We start from the raw sequence: 21,810 nt of genomic DNA on the forward strand, positions 1-21,810 counted from the left end.
GAATATTGCAGAAATGTTTTACTAGCAGAATTTGTTTTTTCTGATGCTGTTCTCATGAAGTTGCATTTGTATGCTTAGTTCTATATCGCTATTGTTGTTTTTTTTTGTTTTTTTTGTTCTCGCCCGATCCATTATATGTTATATTCTCGTGTTTTATTGTTCATTCTACAGGTTTATTTCTCTGTTGTTTTCACAGGTTTCCATCGTTGTATTGTGGTTCCTCCCTGACTTTCCGCTCAGCCGACCTCAGACGTGCTGCCTACTCCTTGTGGTTCCACCCCTCCCCCCGTGTATATTCTTCAACTTTCTTTTGTAGGTATGGTCTTTTCTTGTCTTTTCGTAGCTGTCTTCTCTTTTCTGTTTCTTGTCTTTTGTTTTTTTCTGATTGATGGTAGTTTTTTGTCAATCGGTGTGTTCCGTCTATTCTTCTCATTCTATCTAATCTTTCTGACTATTCTTTTGGTCATAACCATTTCTTTATCCCCCTGTTATCTATTCCCTTGCCTTATCCTTTTTCCTATTGTAATTTCTGATTATCTCTCCTGGCTTCGGCTCTCTGATTCTTCTCTTCATTTTATTTATGTCATTGGACAATTTGTTTACTTTTTGCTCTGCCCTTTTCTTACTCTATATTGCACTTGTATTGAATCGGACTTTTGTTTTCAGTTTGCACTATGTTTTGCCTCTGATTACCTATGTCTTTGAAATTAATTACTTGGAACGTTAAGGGTTTAAATTCTCCCATCAAGAGGCAAAGAATCTTAACCTATTTAGCCAAACTAGATGCTGATATTGTTGTTTGCAAGAAACTCTCTTGTCTGATGTGGAATCGTTAAAGTTGAAGAGGGGATGGGTGGGGGAAGTCTTCTTCTCACCAGGTGATGGTAAACGAAATGGAGTGATGATTCTTTGCCGAAAGTCCCTACCGTTTTTATTATTGGCTCAAGATTCAGATGTAGATGGAAGATGGTTGAATGTTAAATTGTCCTTGAAGGGAGTTCCTGTCTCTCTTTTTAATGTTTATGCCCCTACATCTGGCGAATCCTCCTTTTGGTCCATGCTGGCTAAACAAATCACCCTTTGCATGGAGGACAATTTTATTTTAGCTGGCGACTGTAATCAGACCTATGACCCGTTTGTTGACAGGAACTCCAAAGTTTCATATATTCCTAACAAGTCTCAGAAATCATTTGTGCGAGCTATAACTCAACACAAGCTTTTTGACGCTTGGCGTCTCTGTAATCCGACTGCCAGAGAGTATACTTTTTATTCTGCGTCACACCAGACTCAATCACGAATTGCTTATGTATTTGTTTCTCACTCCATTTCACAAACTCTTACACATGCGGAGATTGGTCCCATTTTACTGTCAGATCACGCCCCTGTTTCAATTGGTCTCGAGATTCTACCTAAGGCTATGGGTCCCAAAAGGTGGCGTTTTAATAATACTCTCCTCCTGGACCCAAAATTTACTGCCTCTTTTACCACCTTTTTTGATGAGTTTTTCGTGCTGAATCAAACCGAATCCATGCCTTTCTCAACTGTATGGGACGCATTCAAAGCCTCAGCGAGGGATTTTATTATTAGTTTTGTTGCCAAGAGACGGAAAAATTCACGTACACTCACCAAAGATCTTTTACAGCACATTAAAAAACTGGAGCATTCTTTTTACACCTCGCACTCGAAGGAGACACTTACAGCTCTTATAAATGCCAAATTGCAATTCAATAAGAAATCAACGGAGGATGCCTCACTATATTTGTTAAAATCCAGCGCCAAATACTATGGGGGTAAAAGCAAAGCAGGGAAAATATTGGCTAATTATTTAAAAATTAAACACAACAAACTCAATATCGAATCTATTTATGACGATCGCTCAGACTTAAAATTCAAAGACGCCGATATTTTGCGCGAGTTTTCTCTTTTTTACAAATCTCTTTATGCTTCGGAGACACAACCCTCTGATCAATCCCTTTCTCACTTTTTCTCTACTCTCCAAAGACCATCTCATACTCGGCCGGATCTATCCCCTCTGGAGTTTGATTTAACGCAGCAGGAATTGTCGGATGCTCTTCAGCAGCTTAAAAAAGACAAAGCGCCGGGGCCCGATGGTTTCACAGTAGAATTTTATCAGCACTTTTCTAAACTCATACTGCCCAAATTACATTCTTTAATTACTCTCTTTAGCACATCAGGTAGCTCCTCAGGGTCTTTCTCAGAAGCACACATTTGCCTTATACCTAAAGAGGGTAAAGATCACAGATATTGTAAAAACTACAGACCCATATCCCTGGTAAATATTGATTATAAGATTTTCTCCAAAGCTTTAGCTGTACGACTTGATACTTACTTGCCTGATTTATTAGGTAAGGAACAATCGGGATTTGTCAAGGGTAGATTTATAACTGACAACACGCGACTCCTTTTCAATGTTCTCTCTAAATCTTCACACTTAAAACATTCCCTCGGGGCAATTGCACTCAATGCTGAAAAAGCATTTGACAGGGTTGAATGGACTTATTTGTTTTATACCCTTAGATGGTTTGGTTTTGGGCCTAAATTTACATCCCTGATTTCTCTTCTTTATTCCAGCCCGCGTGCTGCTATTTGTGCTAATGGCTTGATCTCCTCATTTTTTTATTTAGGCAGAGGCGTGCGTCAAGGCTGCCCCTTGTCTCCTTTCCTTTTTAACTTGGCTTTGCAGCCATTTCTTTCTAAATTACGCCAAAATCCGAATTTACATGGCTTTCAAATGGCAGGCTCACACATTAAACTAGCAGCATATGCTGATGACATCTTACTCTTTATGTCCAAACCTGGTGAATCCATTCCTGCCTTTTTGGCGGAGGTACAAGCTTACTCTAATATTTCAGGTTACAAATTGAACAACGATAAATGTGAGATCCTTCCCTTGACCAAGTATATCTTTAAGGCGGACTTTAATGCCTCGAACTTCACTTGGAGCCCCTCTCATATTAATTACCTCGGCTTGCATGTTACCTCTTCAATACCAGACACAGTGGCGCTATGCATGAATAAATCTATACAGAAAATTACGGACCTAGCGGCCAAATGGCATCCCCTCTACTTATCGTGGTGGGGTCGCTTTGATACTATGAAGATGATGCTGTCACCCATTATTTTATACACCATCTCTAATATTCCAGTTCCCATTCCTGCTAAATTTTAAAAAAAGATTAATTCTACTCTTTCCTCCTTTTTGTGGAATTCTAAGAGATCCCGAATGTTTCTGTCTAAATTGGCGCGTCCTAAAACGGAAGGTGGAGGTAATTTCCCCGACTTTCAGGCTTATCAGAAAGCTTTCCTCCTACGTCAAGCTTCTCTTTGGTTGCTTGACCCTTCGGAGGATGGCCCCCTATGGATCACAATTGAACGTCTTTTTTTATCTCCTTTCTCTTTCTCTGAGTATCTTTCCTTTTCACGTAAGCCGCAGGCTGTGTCCACTCCCCTAATTAAAATGACCTCTAAACTTTTGGCTTCTACATCCCCTCCTCCCCCCAGCACTACTGAACATTTTCTGAATTCAACAATTTGGCATAATAAGGACTTGGTTATTCGTAACAAACCAATCTATTGGAGGACCTGGCGGCAGAGAGGTTTAGTATGGATACACCAGTTATTCTCAAGTTCGACCTTTTTATCTTTTCCCTCACTCAGACAATTATTTGATTTACCTGCCTCATTTCTACACAAATACAATCTACTTAAGATGGCTGTTATGGACAAATATACTCAGTTATCAGCTACACCTAATGTTCCAACTCCCCAGAACCCTTCTTCACAATTTTATACCCTGCTTAAAACTAAACCCACAGCCTCCATTATATACAAGTATTTACAGGACAAGGATATTGTCAGACAGAAATCTAAAATAGAAGAAGCATGGGAACGAGATTTTCAACTCTCCTGGCCAGTAACTCTGTGGGATAGTATATGGATTAAACTGCGTAAATCCTCTAGAGCAGCTAACATAACACAAACGTTGTTTTTTGTTTATAATAGACTTTTACTTACTCCGAGTGTTTTGAGCAAAAGATTTGCGACTACCTTAGATGTTTGTAGGTCGTGTTCATTCCCAAATGCTGACTCATTGCATATGTTATTCTTGTGTCCAGTACTAGACAGCTTTTGAAAACAAGTGTGGTCTCAAATCAACCTAGTTTTTGGAACTAAATTCTCATTTTCCGTCACCCATATTTTCTTGGGGAGTCTTTCACCTTGCTGGAAAAATGTCACATTTAATGTTAAAATTATCGATCTGTTAATAGCGGTTGCCTTTCAGAAAATCACTGTTAATTGGAAGAATTTCACAAAAATCTCTTACAAGGCATGGTGGTATGCTGTCTGCCATAATCATAGGCTGGACACTTCTTTTGTATATCTTATACAGATGGCAGCGAAACGTTTGGATTTGTGGTCCCCTGTTACACTTTATCTTGATGTATGTGCCAAACGGTGTTCTCAGCTAAAAACATCTCAGCAGGAAGTTTTAAAACCCCCTTGACCTCCTTATACGTTCCTAGATTATATATAACTCCAATACTTTTATGGTTTACTTTTATGTATCAACTGTTTATTTTATATCCATAAGTCCGATTCTATTTTGTAGAGTGCAACCTATTGTATTGTATTGACATGAATTTATTGTTATGACTTTTTTATTGACATCTTTATTTTCATCAATAACATTTTCTTTCTGAACTTAAAAATAATTAGACCACAGCACACTGCAGGCGAAATCAATGATAACCTTCCTATGAAAAAGGCAGGGCAGGCCAGACTTTCTACACTTGCCCAAAGTAATGGTGCTCAACCAAACAAGTGCTTGCTGACCATTTGAGTGACATAGGCAAGACTAGGTATTCCATTTAGCCACTAATTGGTGAACCATTAGCAAGCGTGTTAGTCACATCATCAAATCAATGTTATTTTATTTGATATTGATTTGTATCGCACACTAATCACCCGAGAGGGTGTCCAGGCGCTTAGGCAGGTGTGTAGGTTTATGGTCCCCAAGGTGCTTATACAAAGAGCCAGGGCTTCAGCTTCTTGTGGAATTCAAGTAGTGGGACGGAGGCTCTGATGTGTTAAGGGAGGCTGCTCCAGGTCTTGGGTGCGATGTAGGAAAATGCCAGACCTCCAGTTTTGCAGAAGCTGGGAATGTGTACAACTGAGTGAGGCAAGTGTATGTGGTTTTCGGGTATTGTGGTCTTGTGTTGTCTAGGGCTTTGTATGTCTGCATGAGAAGTTTGGCAACTGTGCTTGTGAATGGAGTGCCAGTGAAGTTTCCTGAGGTGGATTTTGATGTGGGTGAGGCATGGGAGGTAAAGTATGAGTCTTGCAGCTGTGTTCTGGATGGCCTGGGGTCTGTCTAGGAGTTGTTTGGAGATTCCAGCATAGAGTGTGTTGCTGTAGTCCAGCCTGCTGGTGATGAGTGTTTACTTGACAGTTCATCTGGTGTTCTGAGGCAACCATTTGAAGATTTTTCGCAACATGCCTAGGATGTGGAAGCAGGAGGCGCACACTGCATTGACTTGAGCTCTCATGGCCACCATGTGAAGTCCCATTGGGAGGTCTTGTTGCCGAAGACCAGTACTTCCGTCTTATCTGAGTTGAGCTGCAAGCAGTTGGGTTGCATCCAGTCTGCTACCAGTGTAATGCAGTTGAAGTTGGTTCTGGTGGTGGTTGTTTTGTCTGTCAAGAAGAGGAGTTGGGTGTCATTAGCGTAGGAGAGGACAGGGAGGTACTGTGATGCGATGTTGGTGAGAGGTGCCATGTAGTTGTTGAAAAGGGTGGGGCTGAGAGACGATTCCAATGTATTTTTGTGGATTTGCAATTCATGCAATGGCCTAAGAGTCTGCTTGCAAAGGGTAGGATTACAAACCCACCAACTACTACTGAAGCCAGGGGTCATTATACTCAGCCCACCTGGAAAAGCTGCTAGAAGTATTGTACTGTATTGTAAATACATTTATATATCGCTTACTACCCCTGACGAGTCGTCAAAGTGCTTTCTCGGCGAGTAGCACGCTACTCCGGAATCCATAAAGGATTAGTATTAAATTAGTAGAGTGAAATATGAAAGTAGTTTGAGTGGTGTATAGTTATTTGGAGTGAGAAGGATACCAAAGGGATAGAAGAGGGAAAAAGTTTGCATTTATATAGCGCTTGTAAACCCTAATGGGGTGTTGAAGCGCTTTTTTGGCGGGTAGCACGCTACTCCTAAACCCATAAAGGATTAGTGTTGAATTAGTATAGTGAAATATGAAAGTAATTTGAGTGGTGGATATGTTAGTCAGTAATTTGGATTGAGATGGGTAGGGAAGGGATGGAAGAAGGAAAAAGGTTTGCATGTATATAGTGTTGGTTAAGCGCCCCCTAGGCAATTGAAAAAAAATGTGCGCAATAAATAACCAACAGTACAAATTCGGAGATTCATCCAAATTCGCTGGCATGACAGCCCACATAACGTGAAGTATCAGGGATCTCATTCTCACTTAAAACTTGTTAAAAGTAGTAAGCAAGGAGATGGGCGGCAGCTGCCAAGTGTTTACTTTCAGAGATTAGCAAAATAACTTGTCCATTTTTTCAACTTTAAAAGCTGAAAGTTAAGATCAATCAAAATCTTTCAGTAAGTACAATAAAACTCTGTGAATCTGAGTAACAGTGAATCCTTACTTCACAAATCACACTGCAAGCCCACCCATCTTACAAGAGGTGTCTGTTTGTCCACAGTGAAACAAACATTAATTAGCCGCATGCAAGGCATCACTCACCACCTGCTCAACTATTAATGTTGAGGAGTTTAGGCACCAAGATTCCTTTTTCACAAATATTGTGATTTGTTTGAGAATCACTTTAATGCAACTCTGCACCTAATGGTATATACCATTATTACAACTGTATCCCATGTATTTCATATGCATTCTATGTGCGTGAGAAATAGTTTGAAGCTCTTCTACTTTCTGTATGACATAGCTTCTGAAAATATAGAGCACCACAAACCACTATGGCCATGTGCTTGCCACAGTTGATACTTTCCACAGATGATACGACTCTAGGGGACGAAAAACAATTCCATATGTATGAAGTGAATAACACTTTAGGCCAACAGAATACCGTACTGTACATCCGTAATATTCATCAGCACCTCGTCAATAGGAGCCACAACATTAATGTCCATACCAGGTGTGGATTATTTTGCTTTGTGGAATATTTTATATCCAGAAAATGTGCTGGGTGAAACTTTGTTAAAAAAAGCAGATCTGCCCTCACATTTTGTGTGCAAAAACTACCACGCCTGCCCCAATCCCCCCCCCTTCCCCCCACCACAAGTCCTCTGTCACCTGATAACACCCCAAAGCCCTGCTCCAACTTCGGGAGAGGGATCGGTCTGGATGCTCACTGACAGCCCATGTAGTAAGCAAAGGTGAGTCAGGACTCCTACCAAAGTGGCATCTGCAGTCACTTGACTTCTCCAGTTCAAACAAGTACAAGCACTGGAAACAGCAAATATGTATGAGTAAGCCAGCAGCCTTTTGGCAAGGTCAAATGTTGCTTTATTTAGTAATAGTTTTTTAAAAAAAAGTAAAGCTGAGGAAGTAGCCAGTCTCTCGTTAATAAAAAAAAAAAAAAAAAAAAAGACTAAAAGCACAAATATTTTTCGTCTAAAAAAGCACACTGGAAGGCGTAGCCAAAGATGATGTCTTGATAGGACGCTAATTCGGAGCTCTCCGCTCCCACAGGGCCTTACCCAGCAATCCCGGCGGTGAGAGGGTGCCGACTCCGGCAGAAAACCTCCTACGAGTCGCGCCACACTGTTGGGAAGACGAGGCGGCAGCACCAAAACGCCGGTTTTGCCGCTGCATCGGAGCGACTCCTGCATAGCGGCTGGGCGCCCAGAGGCGATCCCAACGATCCCAGCGAAGAGGGCATACAATCAGCATCTCACGGTGGTCCCTGTATGGTCTAAGAGGCCGCCGCATCGTGTAAGCCGCAGAGAGCCCTTCCGGTGAGATAGAGGACGAGCCTGCGTGGCGCCAAGTAAGAGGGTGTAGTATCGTGGCCTAAGGCCTAGGAATGACAGGGGACGCCACACGTGTACTCTTGTAGTGGCCAGTACAATGCTTGCCACGCCCAGCACTCCGGGCCCTTTATTCACTTTATCACGTGCCTCCGGTGTGGACGTTAGGCACGTCCACGGAGTGCACGCACACAGGGGGAAACTCCTTTCGCTATTGCCAGGGACCCCCGTGACAGTGGTCGGGTCCACTTGGCAAACACTACATTCCTCCTTTACCCACAAATGCAAGAACTAAACAAACGTAAAACCTAACCACAACCCATCATTAAGGTCTCAACCTCAGTCTCTGCAGGTTTCCTGAACAAACAAAAAGAACAGTCTTACTTGGTCTTAGCAGAGGTGTCGCTCACTTCCACATCGGGAGTTGACAGCGGGCCACAAAGTCTCGGTACCTCTGGGACGGCTGCGGACATGGGCGTAGGTGGTACCTGCTCTGGCTGAGCCCTTCTGGAGGGGTTGGAAACATGTCCTCCGAACAGTCCGTACCCGCCGCGCTGGGGCGGCTCTGTGTCCCTTGCGACTCCCGGTCTCCTTGGGCTGGTGTGGTCGCGGCGTTCTCTGCGTTTTCAGTTCTGCGTGGAGTCTCTCCTTCCGCGGCTGTCTCTTCTTCCGTGGATTCTCAGGGACCCGGGGTTGCCGCTGGCCGGTAGCCTTCTGGCTCGGGAGACTCCTCCCCTCCTTCATCTGGGACTTTCTTGAAGAAGGCCACATTTCTTGTGACCTCTTCACCATTCCTGACTGCCGTGATCAGTGTTCCATTGATCGTCGTGACCATCCAGGGGTCTAGCTCGAAGGGCAGGCGGAACTTTCCCCCTGGGTGGCGGTCTTTCACAAGCACCCGGTCTCCCACTTGGATGGGGCTGTCAGCAGCTCTCCTCTTCCAGGATGCTTTGCGGTTGGTTTTTGTCCTGTGTTCCATGGACCGGTTGGGCGGGGTTGGTGCTGACGCCCACCTGGGATGGTGTGGGATAGTGTCGGCGACTGTTCTGCCAAAACAGAGGCTGCTTGGGGGAATCCCCGTGGTGCAGTGGGGCGTCAACCTGTACTCACATAGAAATTGATAGAGGGCTAACTCTATGCCCTGCCCGTCCGCCAGTGCGATCTGAATGGTCTTGTTTAGGGTTCTCATTAGCCTCTCGACTTCCCCGTTAGCTTGAGGCCACCTCGGGGTTATGCATCGGTGCTTGATACGGTGGGACTGCAGGTACTCTGCTAGCTCGGCGCCATTGAACGGGGGACCATTGTCCGTGCGCAGTTCCCCAATGAGGCCGTGGGTGGCGATTATCTTTTCCAACTTGGGAACTACCTCAGATGCGGCTGTCGAGGACAGGAATTCCACTTCGGGGTATTGCGAGAAGTCGTCCACCACTACCAGCATGTACTTTCCCCCGGGGAGAATGCCGAAGTCTGCGCTGGCCCGCACCCATGGAGACGTTGGTCCTTCCTCGGTGACTATTGGCGCTGGAAGGTTGGGTTGGCTGGTCGCTAAACACACTGAACATCGCTGGACAATTGTTTCCACCATTTTGTCGAGGCCAGGGAACCAGAGCTTGCTCCGAAGGCGGCTTTTTGACTTTACGATGCCTTGGTGCGCGCCATGCGCCAGGAGGGCTGCCTGTTGGGTGAGGCAGTCAGGTAGTACCAGACGGGGCCCTCTCAGGAGGCATCCTTCCGGAGATACGGACAGTTCGTTCCGGACTTGATGGAGTGCCTTAAGCGTCGCCTGGGCACCAGGTGTGCGGAATGACGATGGGCTTTGGAGTGGTTTCCAGTTGCCTGACGTGACGGCTTGGATGGCGATCTGTAGGCAGTCGTCATCTTTGGTGGCTCGCGCCACTTCCTCCAAAGAGATCGGTAGCGGCCGTGACCTTTCCACGATCATCCTGACATACTCCTCCGTGGCCGCGGCTTCCGAGTCAGTGGCAGGACGTGCGTGCCTCGACAAAACGTCGGCAGGGTTCCGGGTACCCGGCCGATACTCCACCGTGAGCTGGAATTCCTGGAGCTGGAGCACCCATTTTTCTATCCGAGGAGGAGGACGTGTGGAGGAGCCCTGGAACAACGGGACTAGAGGTTTGTGATCCGTGATGACCACAAAAGGGTGTCCGTACAGGTAAATGTGGATGTGCCAGCACCCCCACAGGATGGCGATGGCCTCTCGTTCAATCTGCGAATACCGCTGTTCCGTTGGTGTGAGGGTTCTGCTCGCATATGCGATGGGGGCCCATTCTCCGCACGTTTGTTGTTGGGTTAGCACGGCCCCCAGGCCTGTTGGGCTGGCATCCACCACAAGTTGTGATTCGTTGCGGGGATCGAAGTAAGCCAAAGTTGTGTCGGCTGAGAGTGCCGCTTTGGTCCTTTGGAATGCCTCTTGCTGTGCCGGACCCCACTCCCAGGTGGCAGCTGCTTTTGTGAGGTCCCGGAGGGGGCCGGTGAGGTCAGACAGATCTTTGATGAACCTCCCACAGTAGGTGACCATCCCGAGGAAGCTGCGGACTGCTGTCACTGATGTGGGGGCGGCGGCCGCGTGAATTTCCTTGACCTTTTCTGGGTCCGGGCCGACTCCTTGGTCCGAAAACCTGTAGCCAAAAAAACTGCTGTCCCTGCGTAGGAAATCGCATTTTTCTCGGTGAAGGGTCAGCCCTTGCTCTTGAAGCCGGGTGAACACTGCCTGGAGGCGTTGAATATTCTCGTCCAAGGTTGGTGCGTGGACCAAAATGTCATCACTGACATTTAGAACTGCCTCGAGCCCTTGTAGTACGTTCTGGATGATATTTTGAAACACCTCCGCCGCACTCGATATTCCGAAATTGAGCCAGGTGTAACGCCAGAGGCCCGCATGCGTGGAGAAAGTGGTAATCGGGCGCGAATCAGGGTGTAGGGGAATCTGGTGGTACCCAGACCTCAGGTCCATCCTTGAGAACCACTTTGAGCCAGACAGCTCTCCGACAATTTCATCTATGGTTGGTGTCAGGTGGCGCTCGCGCTTGATAGTGAGGTTGGGGATGCGCATGTCCACACAGATTCGCACGGCATCCGGCTGTTTCGGCTTCTTGGCCACCACGATGGGTGACACCCATGGGGTGGGCCCGCTTACTCTCTCGATGATTCCAGCTTGCTCGAGTACCCTCAGCTCTGCTTCAACTTTGGGTCGTAGGTGGAACGCAATGCGTCGGTGACGGAGGGCTACCGGGGCGACCGACTTGTCTATGTGGAGGTGGATGGCGGGTCCCTTCAAGCAGCCGATCCCTTCGAACCGAGATGTGTGTTTTAGAACCAGATGGTCGAGGCTGTGGCCTTGGACTGTGAGTGCGAAATGGATCAGCCCGAGGTCTTGGGCTGTTCGGCAACCAAGCAGGAATCCCGATCCCTCTTGCGACACATAGACCTTGGTTTGCAGGCGAGTGGTGTCGTGGGACAGATCTGTCCGGAACAGCCCGCACAGGCAGAGTGGGCGGCTGGTGCCGTAGGCGTATACTTGTACCCTCGCGGGATGGAGTGCCGGGGCATTTTCTAGCGTCCGGTAAACGCTGGCGGCCATCAGGTTGATTGACGCGCCTGTGTCGATCAAGTCCGCTACTGCTTGGTCTCGCACGTTGACCGTGCACATTGGTTCTGCGGATGGCGTAGCTGCCAGGGTGTGAAGCACTCTCACGACATGGACGGAGGCCACGTCCGCTTCATCATCATCCATGTCGCTGCTGGTGGCTGTACTGGGTAGCGTCTCTACCTGTCTTACCCTCCTGGGTGGGCCACTCTTCTTCCTGGGTGCCGACAGACATACACTTGCGAAGTGGTTGGCTTTTCCACACGCGCTGCATATTTTGCCTTGTGCCGGGCACGCTCCTCTGTGGGGTGTCGCGCCTCCACACCACGCGCAGGCGCGGCTGGGGGGGCTTGCGCCAGTCTCGGGTTTCTCCGCCGGGGTTGCTTCGTGAGGTTCTCGGTGGCATCGGTCTTGAGGGCGCACACTGGCTCTGTCTTGATTGCGACCACCGGCTTTGGCTCCATGTGCGCGGCTCTGGCCTTAGACAACTCTTTTGACCGCCCCAGTACGAGGATGTCACGCATGGGCATGTTGTCCGCTTCCAACACTCTCTCTCACAACTTCGAAGACGCACAGCCCTGGATGAATTGGGCACGGATTTCGTCGTCCACGTCGGGGAGGGTGCACGTGCTGGCTAGCTTCTTTATTTTTGCAGGAAACAGTGGTCCCTGAAAGCAAAAGAAGTTTAGTGGTACAATGAATATAGCCTCAGTCGGTTCTATATTACAGCCAGTGTCCAGCCGGACAGAGGCAACTTAAATATACAGGATTTAGTAATAATAATCGAAGGAATGTAAGTTAAATATCAGTGGGATACAAGCCTGTATCCTACAACTTACATATCACATGGAAAACAAAGTGCGAAAAATCCTTAGGCAATTTACATCGGTGTTTCAATCAGTGAATACTTAAGATAGTGAAACATCTGATACATATAAGGTCACCTTCACAGTAATTTATATACAGTAAATAGAGTGTGTAAGGTGGACAACTGTGTCGACGGCGTTTCGATTCTTATCAGGAGGACATCGGATCATCATCAGGACTAATTAAATAAAATTGCCCGTATAAAAATGCCTGAATGACATATAACAACGAAATGACAATTGAAGAAAAAGGAAGGAAGAGGGAGAAAAAAGAAAGATACAGGTTTAAATAAACAATAGAAGAGACAAGGATATCTGTCAGATGGGAACTCTGTTAGACAAATTATCAGAAGATTCTCAATGCGAAACAACCAAAACGGTGGTGGAGGATACAATCCATGGGTGGTTGCCCTAGAGGGCCACTGAAGTGAGTAGTGACTGGGTGCCAATAATTATAGTTAGAACTGTGTGACAAATGACCTAGAACACTCAACGTAACAAGGCACAAAATGGGGAGCAATTCAGCAGAAAAGCGCGAAGGCTAGCGAAGTACTGACCATTTAGCTAGTTGTATCAGTGGCCGTCACAAAAATGGATTCTAAAATAACGTGAATTATGTAAAGGAACTTGCAACAGGACACAATGGGCAATCAACATTGTCTTAAACCAGACATAGAGAGAAATACGACAATTAGTTGACCGTATGTAAACCAATTTGACATCACAACTTTAACTGAAGCAAGGGCCGTAACGTTATTGTAATTAGGGAGTGGCGTAGCGCCTGCGCATGGATAGGACTAAAGAGGAGATAATGGACTGGTAAAAATAAGACAAAAGAGCGAGTGTTATAGCGCAATCATCTCGAAGGGAGGTAGAACAATTATTACCTCGAGTGTTTTTAAAGAGTGTGAATAAACGGCATCATGGGCACGGAGCGATGTACAGGTTGGTCCCAGGTGTCGCGTTTCAGGCTCGAGGGGATTTAATGGGCTGCCTGTGAGAAATAAAAGTGCCTATGAGACGGAGGTGAAAAACGGGTGAAGGAGTGCGGTCGGACAAACAAAAGCTTACTCACGGGGATTAAATATCTGGGGATGAATAGAGACCACAGTAGGGAATCCTTCTGCAAAAACAGGCGAAAAAAGGGGCTTAAGCATATTGCGAATGTGGTCAAAGCGATAGGAGAGTGAATCAACAGCACGGGAGCTTACCTCGTGTAATCGAGGGGGTAGTGTTCCGTGGCCGCATCCGATGGCGAAAGTTGGAAGTGCTTCAGAAAGTGAAAGTGAGCGGGGGGTCATGTGGTCGAGAGAATGGACGTGTGGCCAATGAGAATTGAGGAACGTGTGGCCAATTGGAGGTGAGAGCATTGTCGATTGGAAAGCTATACGGGAGGGTTAGTCAGTGCAGGCGCCATCTTAGAATGGTGGGGTATTGCAGCAAAATAGCAGCAGCAGGGAGTGGGCTCACCTTTACCCTTCCGGGGGCGGTGCACTAGTCCTCCCGGCATCGAGCGCTTGTCTCTAGGGTCGCCTCGGTTTCCAGGGGCATCCAGGGAAGCTGGAGGGGCGACCTGGGGCGCCTCAGAAAGGTCGAATTCGGATCTCACGCGAGATGCGTGAGAAACGGCAGGTCCGGACCTCGCGTTGCACGCGAGATGCGTGAGAGATGGCATGCGGGTCGCGTTGTTCCGCGGGTGCAGGCTCCGCAGGCCCACAAGCTTCCCGGGCAGGACAGAGGCAGTAGCTGGGGGCCAGGGGGCTGCAGTGGGCCTGACCAGGCGGGGGATGTTAGCAGCACGGCTGGGCAAGAGGCAGGCAGCCTGGAGACGGCTGGGGCCCACACAGGGGCGGTGCACGGTCTCGGGAGGAGGGGAATCGATCCGCTCCTTGGGCAAGAGCGTGAGGTGGCAGAGCACGCGATGGGGTGGCTAGACCACCTCGTCGCCAGTGTAGTATCGTGGCCTAAGGCCTAGGAATGACAGGGGACGCCACACGTGTACTCTTGTAGTGGCCAGTACAATGCTTGCCACGCCCAGCACTCCGGGCCCTTTATTCACTTTATCATGTGCCTCCGGTGTGGACGTCAGGCACGTCCACGGAGTGCATGCTCACAGGGGTAAACTCCTTTCGCTATTGCCAGGGACCCCCGTGACAGTGGTCGGGTCCACTTGGCAAACACTACAGAGGGGACGTGGGCCGCGACCATCACGCGAGGCCTGGCTCTGCAGGCAAAAGAAGGGCTCAACCTTAGAAGCTTGGTTGGGAGGAGTCGTCTTGCCCGTGTCCCACGAGGCACCCTGCTAACACCGTTTTACCTGCCATATCCCTCACCTGAAGAGCCTGACGCGGAGTTTCCTGATACTGGCTTGATGAACCTTCCGAACCCAGGTCAGTGTGGCTCCTGGTGTTGGTCTGGTGGACGGGCGCACAAAGAGGCATGCCTGGACGGGGGAGCCTGTAGACCCAGCCCGGACACTAATGAACCACCAGACATGAGCGTTCACGGTAGGGGCACTCAGCTGAGCTTCTCCGCCCATTGGCCTGTCTTGGGAGGCCCTCCGATGTTTCCGACATCGGCACCAGCACTTGTCACCCAGGCGGAGGGCCCAGGCTGGCTCATCGCATCGTCAGGTGGTCTGGCTTGGCGGCGGGTTCTGCCGCATATTCGGAGGCCGGAGGAGGGGCTCGAGCGGGTGAGGCAGTCTTGAGGCCTGGCCCAGGCATAGGGACTTCTGGAGGCACAGGCGTTCCCAGTTGGGGGACTGGGCGGTGCACCTCCATCCACCAGCCTTGCTTAAGAGGCCCCCAGGGTCTCTGCAACGGACGCCAGCACCCCTTGAGCTGTGGGGCTTCCAGGACAGATAAGCGCATTCCCAGGTGGTCTCGATGGTAAGACAGTGACAACGCGGTGGCGCTGGGACAGTAAGGCCCTAGCAGCAGGCCTCTGATATCCACAACAGTCCCGCATGTGGTACTGAATACGAGGTGAATGCGGAGGGCTCGAGTGGGGGTGGGACAGGACAGAGTTCCTGAGATGTGATACTGCCTTTCAGTTCTTTCTCACGGCTTCCCCCGCCTATGGATCCCGGTACACCTTGCCCCCAGCCCGGCGGCGAGCCCAGCACGTGCAGGAGTCATGGCTGCCCCCAAGAGCAGGAAGGACAGGTCCGTGAAAGATCTCTTGCTCAAATCCACTCAACAGCCGGAGATTCAGCCGGGTCTGGGGCACGCAGACGAGATGGAGGGAAGTTAAAGCCCAGAGGCTCAGTTCAGTCAATCCTTCCTGGAGTCGCTTTTTTCCTCTCTCCGAGATGATCTATCCACAATGAAACGCGAACTGCTGGCAGACTTATGAGACGTACATCGCGATGTGGATTCCCTGGGAGAGCGAGTCCACACGCTGGAGGAGCATGAAATAGGTCATGACGAGGAAATTGAGAACCTCCAACAAGAAGTCCTCCGGCTGCAAGAACGGAATCTGGATTTCCAGGGCCACACCAAGGACTTAGAAAATAGGTCCCGGCGGAACAACATCCACATCCGAGGTATGGTGCATGATGAAGGTGATGGCAACATCAAGGTGCTGGTGGTGGGCCTCTTCCGCTCCATCCTTGGAGAACCCCCAGAATTCCCAGTCAAGCTGGATCGTACTCACAAGGTGGGCCCACGGAGAGCAGCCGCTGCGCCCCCGTTGGACATCTTGACCTGTGTCCATGACTATCAGCTGAAGGAGAGGCTCCTCGGTGAGTCTCGGCGATACCCAGACTTTACATACCAAGGGCAGAAACCCATGCTATTCCATGACCTGGCTGCCTCCACTCTGCTCAGACGCAAGTCCTTCCGGCCGATCACACTTCATCTCCGGGAATCTGGCATAAAATACTTATTGGGACACCTATTCAGGTTGATCTTTTCCTACAAAGGGGAATTGAGACATATCCGCTCACTCCCAGTGGCCTATAAACATCTGGGCATTGACGAACCTGCACCAGACCAGTCCAGTAAAAACTTTCGCCCCCGCAGATGCCGGAGCTGCCATGGATGGACCACCACTAAGCCCCGAGCCCGACAGAGCGCCCTGAGCCAGACAGTATGGCCAAAGAGCGGCGAGCAGTGCTATCATCCCTCGCAGGGGCATCTTCGGAGTGAGGCGGAACTCGCACCAACTGCATTCTGGTATTTTGAAGGTGCACCTTCACCCTATGCCGATGGTGTTGACAATTTTTCTATGGGCCTTACCTGGTGGGAGCGGAGAGCCACGGCCATAGGTACCCCTTTCTCTTTTTTTCCAAGAGCAAAACACTCTGGTTCTTTGTATTATGTTCATGCTTTCGTTTGATTTTTTAATTTTCATTGTTGGGGTCTCCTCCCCCCTGCTGAGTCTCCCTTGACTTGCGCACAGTCTCGCAACTCTGGCACTCTGTTTGGGATATTTTGGGACCAGGATATCAATGGTTAGAGTGGCTCTTATGCACTTGCAGTGTGTAGCGCCCCCCCCACATAAATGAGTGTCACAATCCTGACGTTGAACGTGAAAGGGCTCAACAACCCAGTTAAACGCAGGACTATCCTGTCTTATTTGGAAAATTCTGGGGCCCATATCTGTTTACTTCAGGATACCCACTTGCTGTCCAGCGATACACATAGGATGTGCTCGAAGGCCTTTTTTTTTACAATACTTCTCCTCCTTACCCACCAAGAAGGCTGGGGTCACCATCCTTGTTGCACGTACGTTCCCTGGGAGGGTGGGAGCCAGAGGATCGGAGATTAGAGGGAGGCTCCTGGTGCTCTCTGTGACCATAGGGGGACACACACTAACACTGGCCACTAAATATGCTCCTAACGAGGGTCAGGAGACATTCTTACATAAGGCAATAGGAGACTTGACATCTACGCCCGATCAGCACATTTTTATAGGGGTTGACTTGAACATCGTGTTCGACAGTCAGCTTGACTATTCAGCACATAGGCAGGGACAAACGGGGGCTCTTTCTGATACAAACCGCCAGTGGCTACACAACTTTGGACTGGTAGACTTGTGGCCAGGGCCGGACTAGGAATTAAAACCGGCCCTGGCAAAGTGCTCGGCCGCCCCCCCACCCCACCCGCGGAGTTTGGGGGTGCCGCCGAGCTCTTTTCCAGGGCCGGTTTTTGGCCGATTTTGTTACAGGGCCTGTAACAAAAACAGCCCCCAAGGGCCCAAAACCGGCCCCCACCCATGCGGCACACCGGGGGATTGCCCGGTGCCCGCTACGGCCAGTCGGGCCCTGCTTGTGGCGGCATTTTCATCCCCATACACTCAACTACACTTTCTACTCTCATGCCTGGGGGACATATGCAAGGCTAGATTACTTCTTAATGACTCGATCTCTCCTCCAGGTAGCGCACAGCTCAGTAATCGAACCCCAAGCACCCTCAGACCATGCGGCCCTGACTGCAACTTTGCTGTTTCCCCCACCTCTAGACCATCATACTCCTGGAGACTTAGGGACACGCTCCTGAAGTCGTAACACGCCTTACCAAAACACTGGAAGACTTTTTAGCTCCCAACGATACCCAGGCAACCTCAATCATCTAGTTTTGGTAAACCCTTAAATTAGTAGCCCAGTGCGACTTCATAGCTACATCGGCTGCAGATAATAGGGTACGCCGGGAGAAGAGGGATGAACTCTCTAAGCAAGTACTGGAATTAGAAGTGATTCACAAGAGGACAGGGGCCCTCCGAATTTGGAGGAAACTAAAAGCAGCGAGGGCGCAGCTAGCCAGCTTAGACCTCAATAGAGCGGAATACGCTGCACTTCGCTTGAAGCACACATCTTACACCGGGGGGGACAAATGCAGCCGCTTGCTGGCTCATAAACTGCGTGTACAGCGACAGGCGGCAACAGTCCCGCTCCTCGGGACTGAAGGGGGTGTGGAGATTACACGGGAGGAGGATATAGCTAATACATTCCGGGATTTCTACGCAAATCTATATACTGCACAGCCCTTGCCTGACAGAATCCCTCCAGGTATTGTCAGGGCATAACACACTCCAGGTTGACAGCTGATCAGGCGGCTGCTCTTGACAGGCCCATTAGAATCGAAGAGGTTATCTCGGCCATAACTCGACTTAAACTTCTTAAATCCCCCGGCCCAGACGGATTCAACGCCATTTTTTATAAAACCTTTTGTTCAATCTTAGCCCCAACACTGACTCGCCTTTTAAATACTATCGACGACACCATGGAGCTGCCGCCTATGATACTTCTAGCTTCGGTAGCAGTATTGCCCAAACCAGGGAAGGACAACAGATACTGTGCCTCTTATAGGCCGATATCCTTATTGAATATAGACTTTAAGCTCTTCACAGGGATCCTTGCGGCTAGATTGGGACCTATGATGCCAGGATTGATAGAACCGGACCAGGCCGGATTTGTTGCGACTAGGCAGTGTAGCAACAATACCAGAAGGCTACTGCATCTCTTGGATAAATCACACCGTCAGTCAGAGGAGCACGTCTTCCTAGCAATAGATGCCGAAAAGGCGTTTAACAGGGTCCATTGGCCCTTCCTGGAGACTGTCTTGGAGGGGTTTGGAATTGGGCACTGATTCCGCCAATGGGTGTTCAGCGGCTACAGCCGCCCCTCAGCCACTGTTTGGGTGAGTAATTTCACCTCTGATCCCTTTCATATCACCAGAGGCACACGACAGGGCTGTCCACTCTCCCCCCTTCTGTTTGCTCTCTACATGGAGCCGTTAGCTCAGAGGGTTCGGGAGAATCAACAGATCAAGGGGATCCTTTTTGGGGGAGAGCGGCATTCCGTCAGCCTTTATCCGAACGATGTCATCGCCACGCTGGAGTCCCCACAAACCTCAGTTCGGGCCAAGTTAGAGGAATTCGCAGCAGCTTCCGGATTTAAGGTCAAGTCTCAGGCATTGGGCTTCTCTTTGAAGCAGGCAACTACCGCTGCTTTGACCCTAGCATGCCCCATTCGCTGGGATCAAAAAGCCATGCCGTACCTGGGCATCATGCTGTCATTATCCACCGCCTAGACGATATCCCTGAACTACACTCGTGCTACTGCGACACACTAGGCAGGAGCTCAAAAGATGGCGGCCGTTTAATCTCTCGTGGCAGCTCTCAAAATGAGCATACTCCCCAAAGTCTTATATCTTTTTCAAATCCTTCTAGTAGAACCTCCTCTGGGTGTTTTGAAGCAGCTCCAGTCCGAATTTATAGCTTTTGTCTGGGCGGATAAGAGACCGCGAATAAATAGGGACCTGAGCTTCAGGTCCCATGAAGAGGGAGGGCTGGGGGTCTCCCGGCCTTGACCGCTATTACAAAGCGAAACAGCTTCGGACTCTACTAGAATGGGCACAACCAGAATCCGAGAAATGCTGGCTCTTTATGGAGCGCGGGCTAGCAGGAAAGTCTCTCTGGAAGGTTCCCTTCCTTTGCAAAGCCTCCAGGCCCCCTGGGCTGTATGCTCTCCTGTGGCCCGAGCTACTTTGAAAGCTTGGGACACTACAGCCTCACGCAGTGGTCTGACAACTTCACCATTGCCCCTCACTCCTATTACCGAAAACCCGAACTTCTCTTTGGGCCTTGACTGGGAGGCATTTAGTCACTGGGACAAAGCGTGGCACAGGTCTATGGGGCATTTTTTTTTACATTGAGGGCCCTCGATCCTTCGAGGATTTTAAATCTGAATTTAACATACCCGAAACTGAGCGCTACCATTATTTGCAAATACGACATTGGGTCATGCAGCCCCAGGTTCGTCCGGGAGCGGCTGCTCTCGAAACAATCCACAATGCGACTCATTACAGAACTATACCACAACTTACGTCCCCCAGAACAGGTGGTCAAATCAGCGGGCCAAAGACGATGGGAGGCTGAGCTTGGATGGACTCTGACCCCCAAGGAATGGGCAGATATTCATCACAGAGTCCGACACTCAGCGCGTTACATATCTAGCATTGAGACGGCCACTAAGATTATGATGTACTGGTATCTCACACCCTCCCCACTTCACAAGAGCGACTCTGACTGTTCCCCCACTTGCTGGAGGGGTTGTGAGGCGAAAGGCACACTATTACACCTGTTGTGGGAATGCCCCACCCTTACACCTTACTGGATGCAAGAACTGGACTAGATTGATTGACATTTTGATACCACACTATTACGCTTCCCCGCATATGTGGTCTTGGGAGTGTCTGATAGGCTTACCTTTCCCTCAAGTCTCGTAAAGGTAAGCAACTAGGTATAGCTCTAGGGGCGGCACTACAGAATATATTATCACACTGGGTCACAGACAGAACACCAACTATACAGTAATGGCTCTATCGACTGTGGTATGTTCTTGGCATAGAACTCATCTCTTTCTCGCTTCAAGGAGATACGGCTTCCTTTTGCTGACGTGTGGTGGCCCTTTGTCACTCTGCTATGCTCCGAATTCCGCAAGCTATCGTGCCCTAGATACCTGCAGCTACTGCGCCTCCCCGAGTTGAGCTAAAAGGTGACCTGAATATCACCGCACTGAGCAATAGAGTACTGAACCTGATTTCTGCTTTTCTGTCCAAGCAGTTCGAATGGGGGAGGAGACAGGAGGGGGGAGGAGAGGGCTGGGGAGGGAGGGAGGCGAGAAGGTTCATTCTGATTTTATTTTTGATGCTCTGCAAAGCAATAAGATGGTTGCCGGCCAATGACCTGGGCTTCATTTCTCACTGCATCTTGTTTGTTGTTAAATCAAGAAAAAGATTTCAATCTAAAAAAGCACACTGTGCCTTTGTAGTCCTGACACCTAGGGGCATATCAGCAACGAGGCAATATAAAATTATCGCCGCTGTTGCGTTCGTTTTCGGGCGAAAAGCGGCGATAAGTTTATCGCCTAATTAGCAAGGTCACGCTATCGCGTGAAACTTTGCATTAGTGCCCGGATTCTTAATGCCCAGCTTTGCATCTCTAATGAGATGCAAAGTGGGCGTTCCTGACCTGACATGACTAGAGAAATGTCGCTAAGCGACATTTCTCCTATCATCAAGCCCCACGCTATGAAGCATAGCGGCAAGAAAAGTAGCGATAACCCCTGTTATCGCTACTTTCCTTACGCCTGCTTCATGACTGACTTAGCCATGATATCCTATGGAAGGTGGATATCATGGCTAAGTATGTGAGGCCCTATCATCAAGCTAATGCCAAACTTCGTGAGATTATCGCTGGGTTTCCAGCGATAATCTCACGTTTGGCAGTTAGCGCTAGGATTTTTATCGCTTTTGAGTTAAACGTTGCTAATAGCACGCTATCTC

At 49.0% G+C, this 21,810-nt stretch overlaps 1 protein-coding gene across 4 annotated transcripts in view; it reads left to right on the plus strand.

Moving 5' to 3' along the window:
* Nucleotides 1–21,810, plus strand: part of LOC146833672 (flavin-containing monooxygenase 5-like) — a 186,106-nt gene that overhangs the window by 81,167 nt on the left and 83,129 nt on the right. For 2 of the 4 annotated variants that reach the window (XM_085601557.1, XM_085601558.1), the window contains exon 2: nucleotides 197–316. The gene's annotated coding sequence lies outside the window, so the exon portion shown is untranslated. The remainder of the gene's footprint in view (nucleotides 1–196; nucleotides 317–21,810) is intronic. The other 2 variants (XM_085601561.1, XM_085601560.1) reach the window with 1 other exon arrangement.

Source organism: Triturus cristatus, chromosome 4_2 (genome assembly GCF_964204655.1).
Source record: "Triturus cristatus chromosome 4_2, aTriCri1.1, whole genome shotgun sequence".
NCBI lineage: Eukaryota > Metazoa > Chordata > Amphibia > Caudata > Salamandridae > Triturus > Triturus cristatus.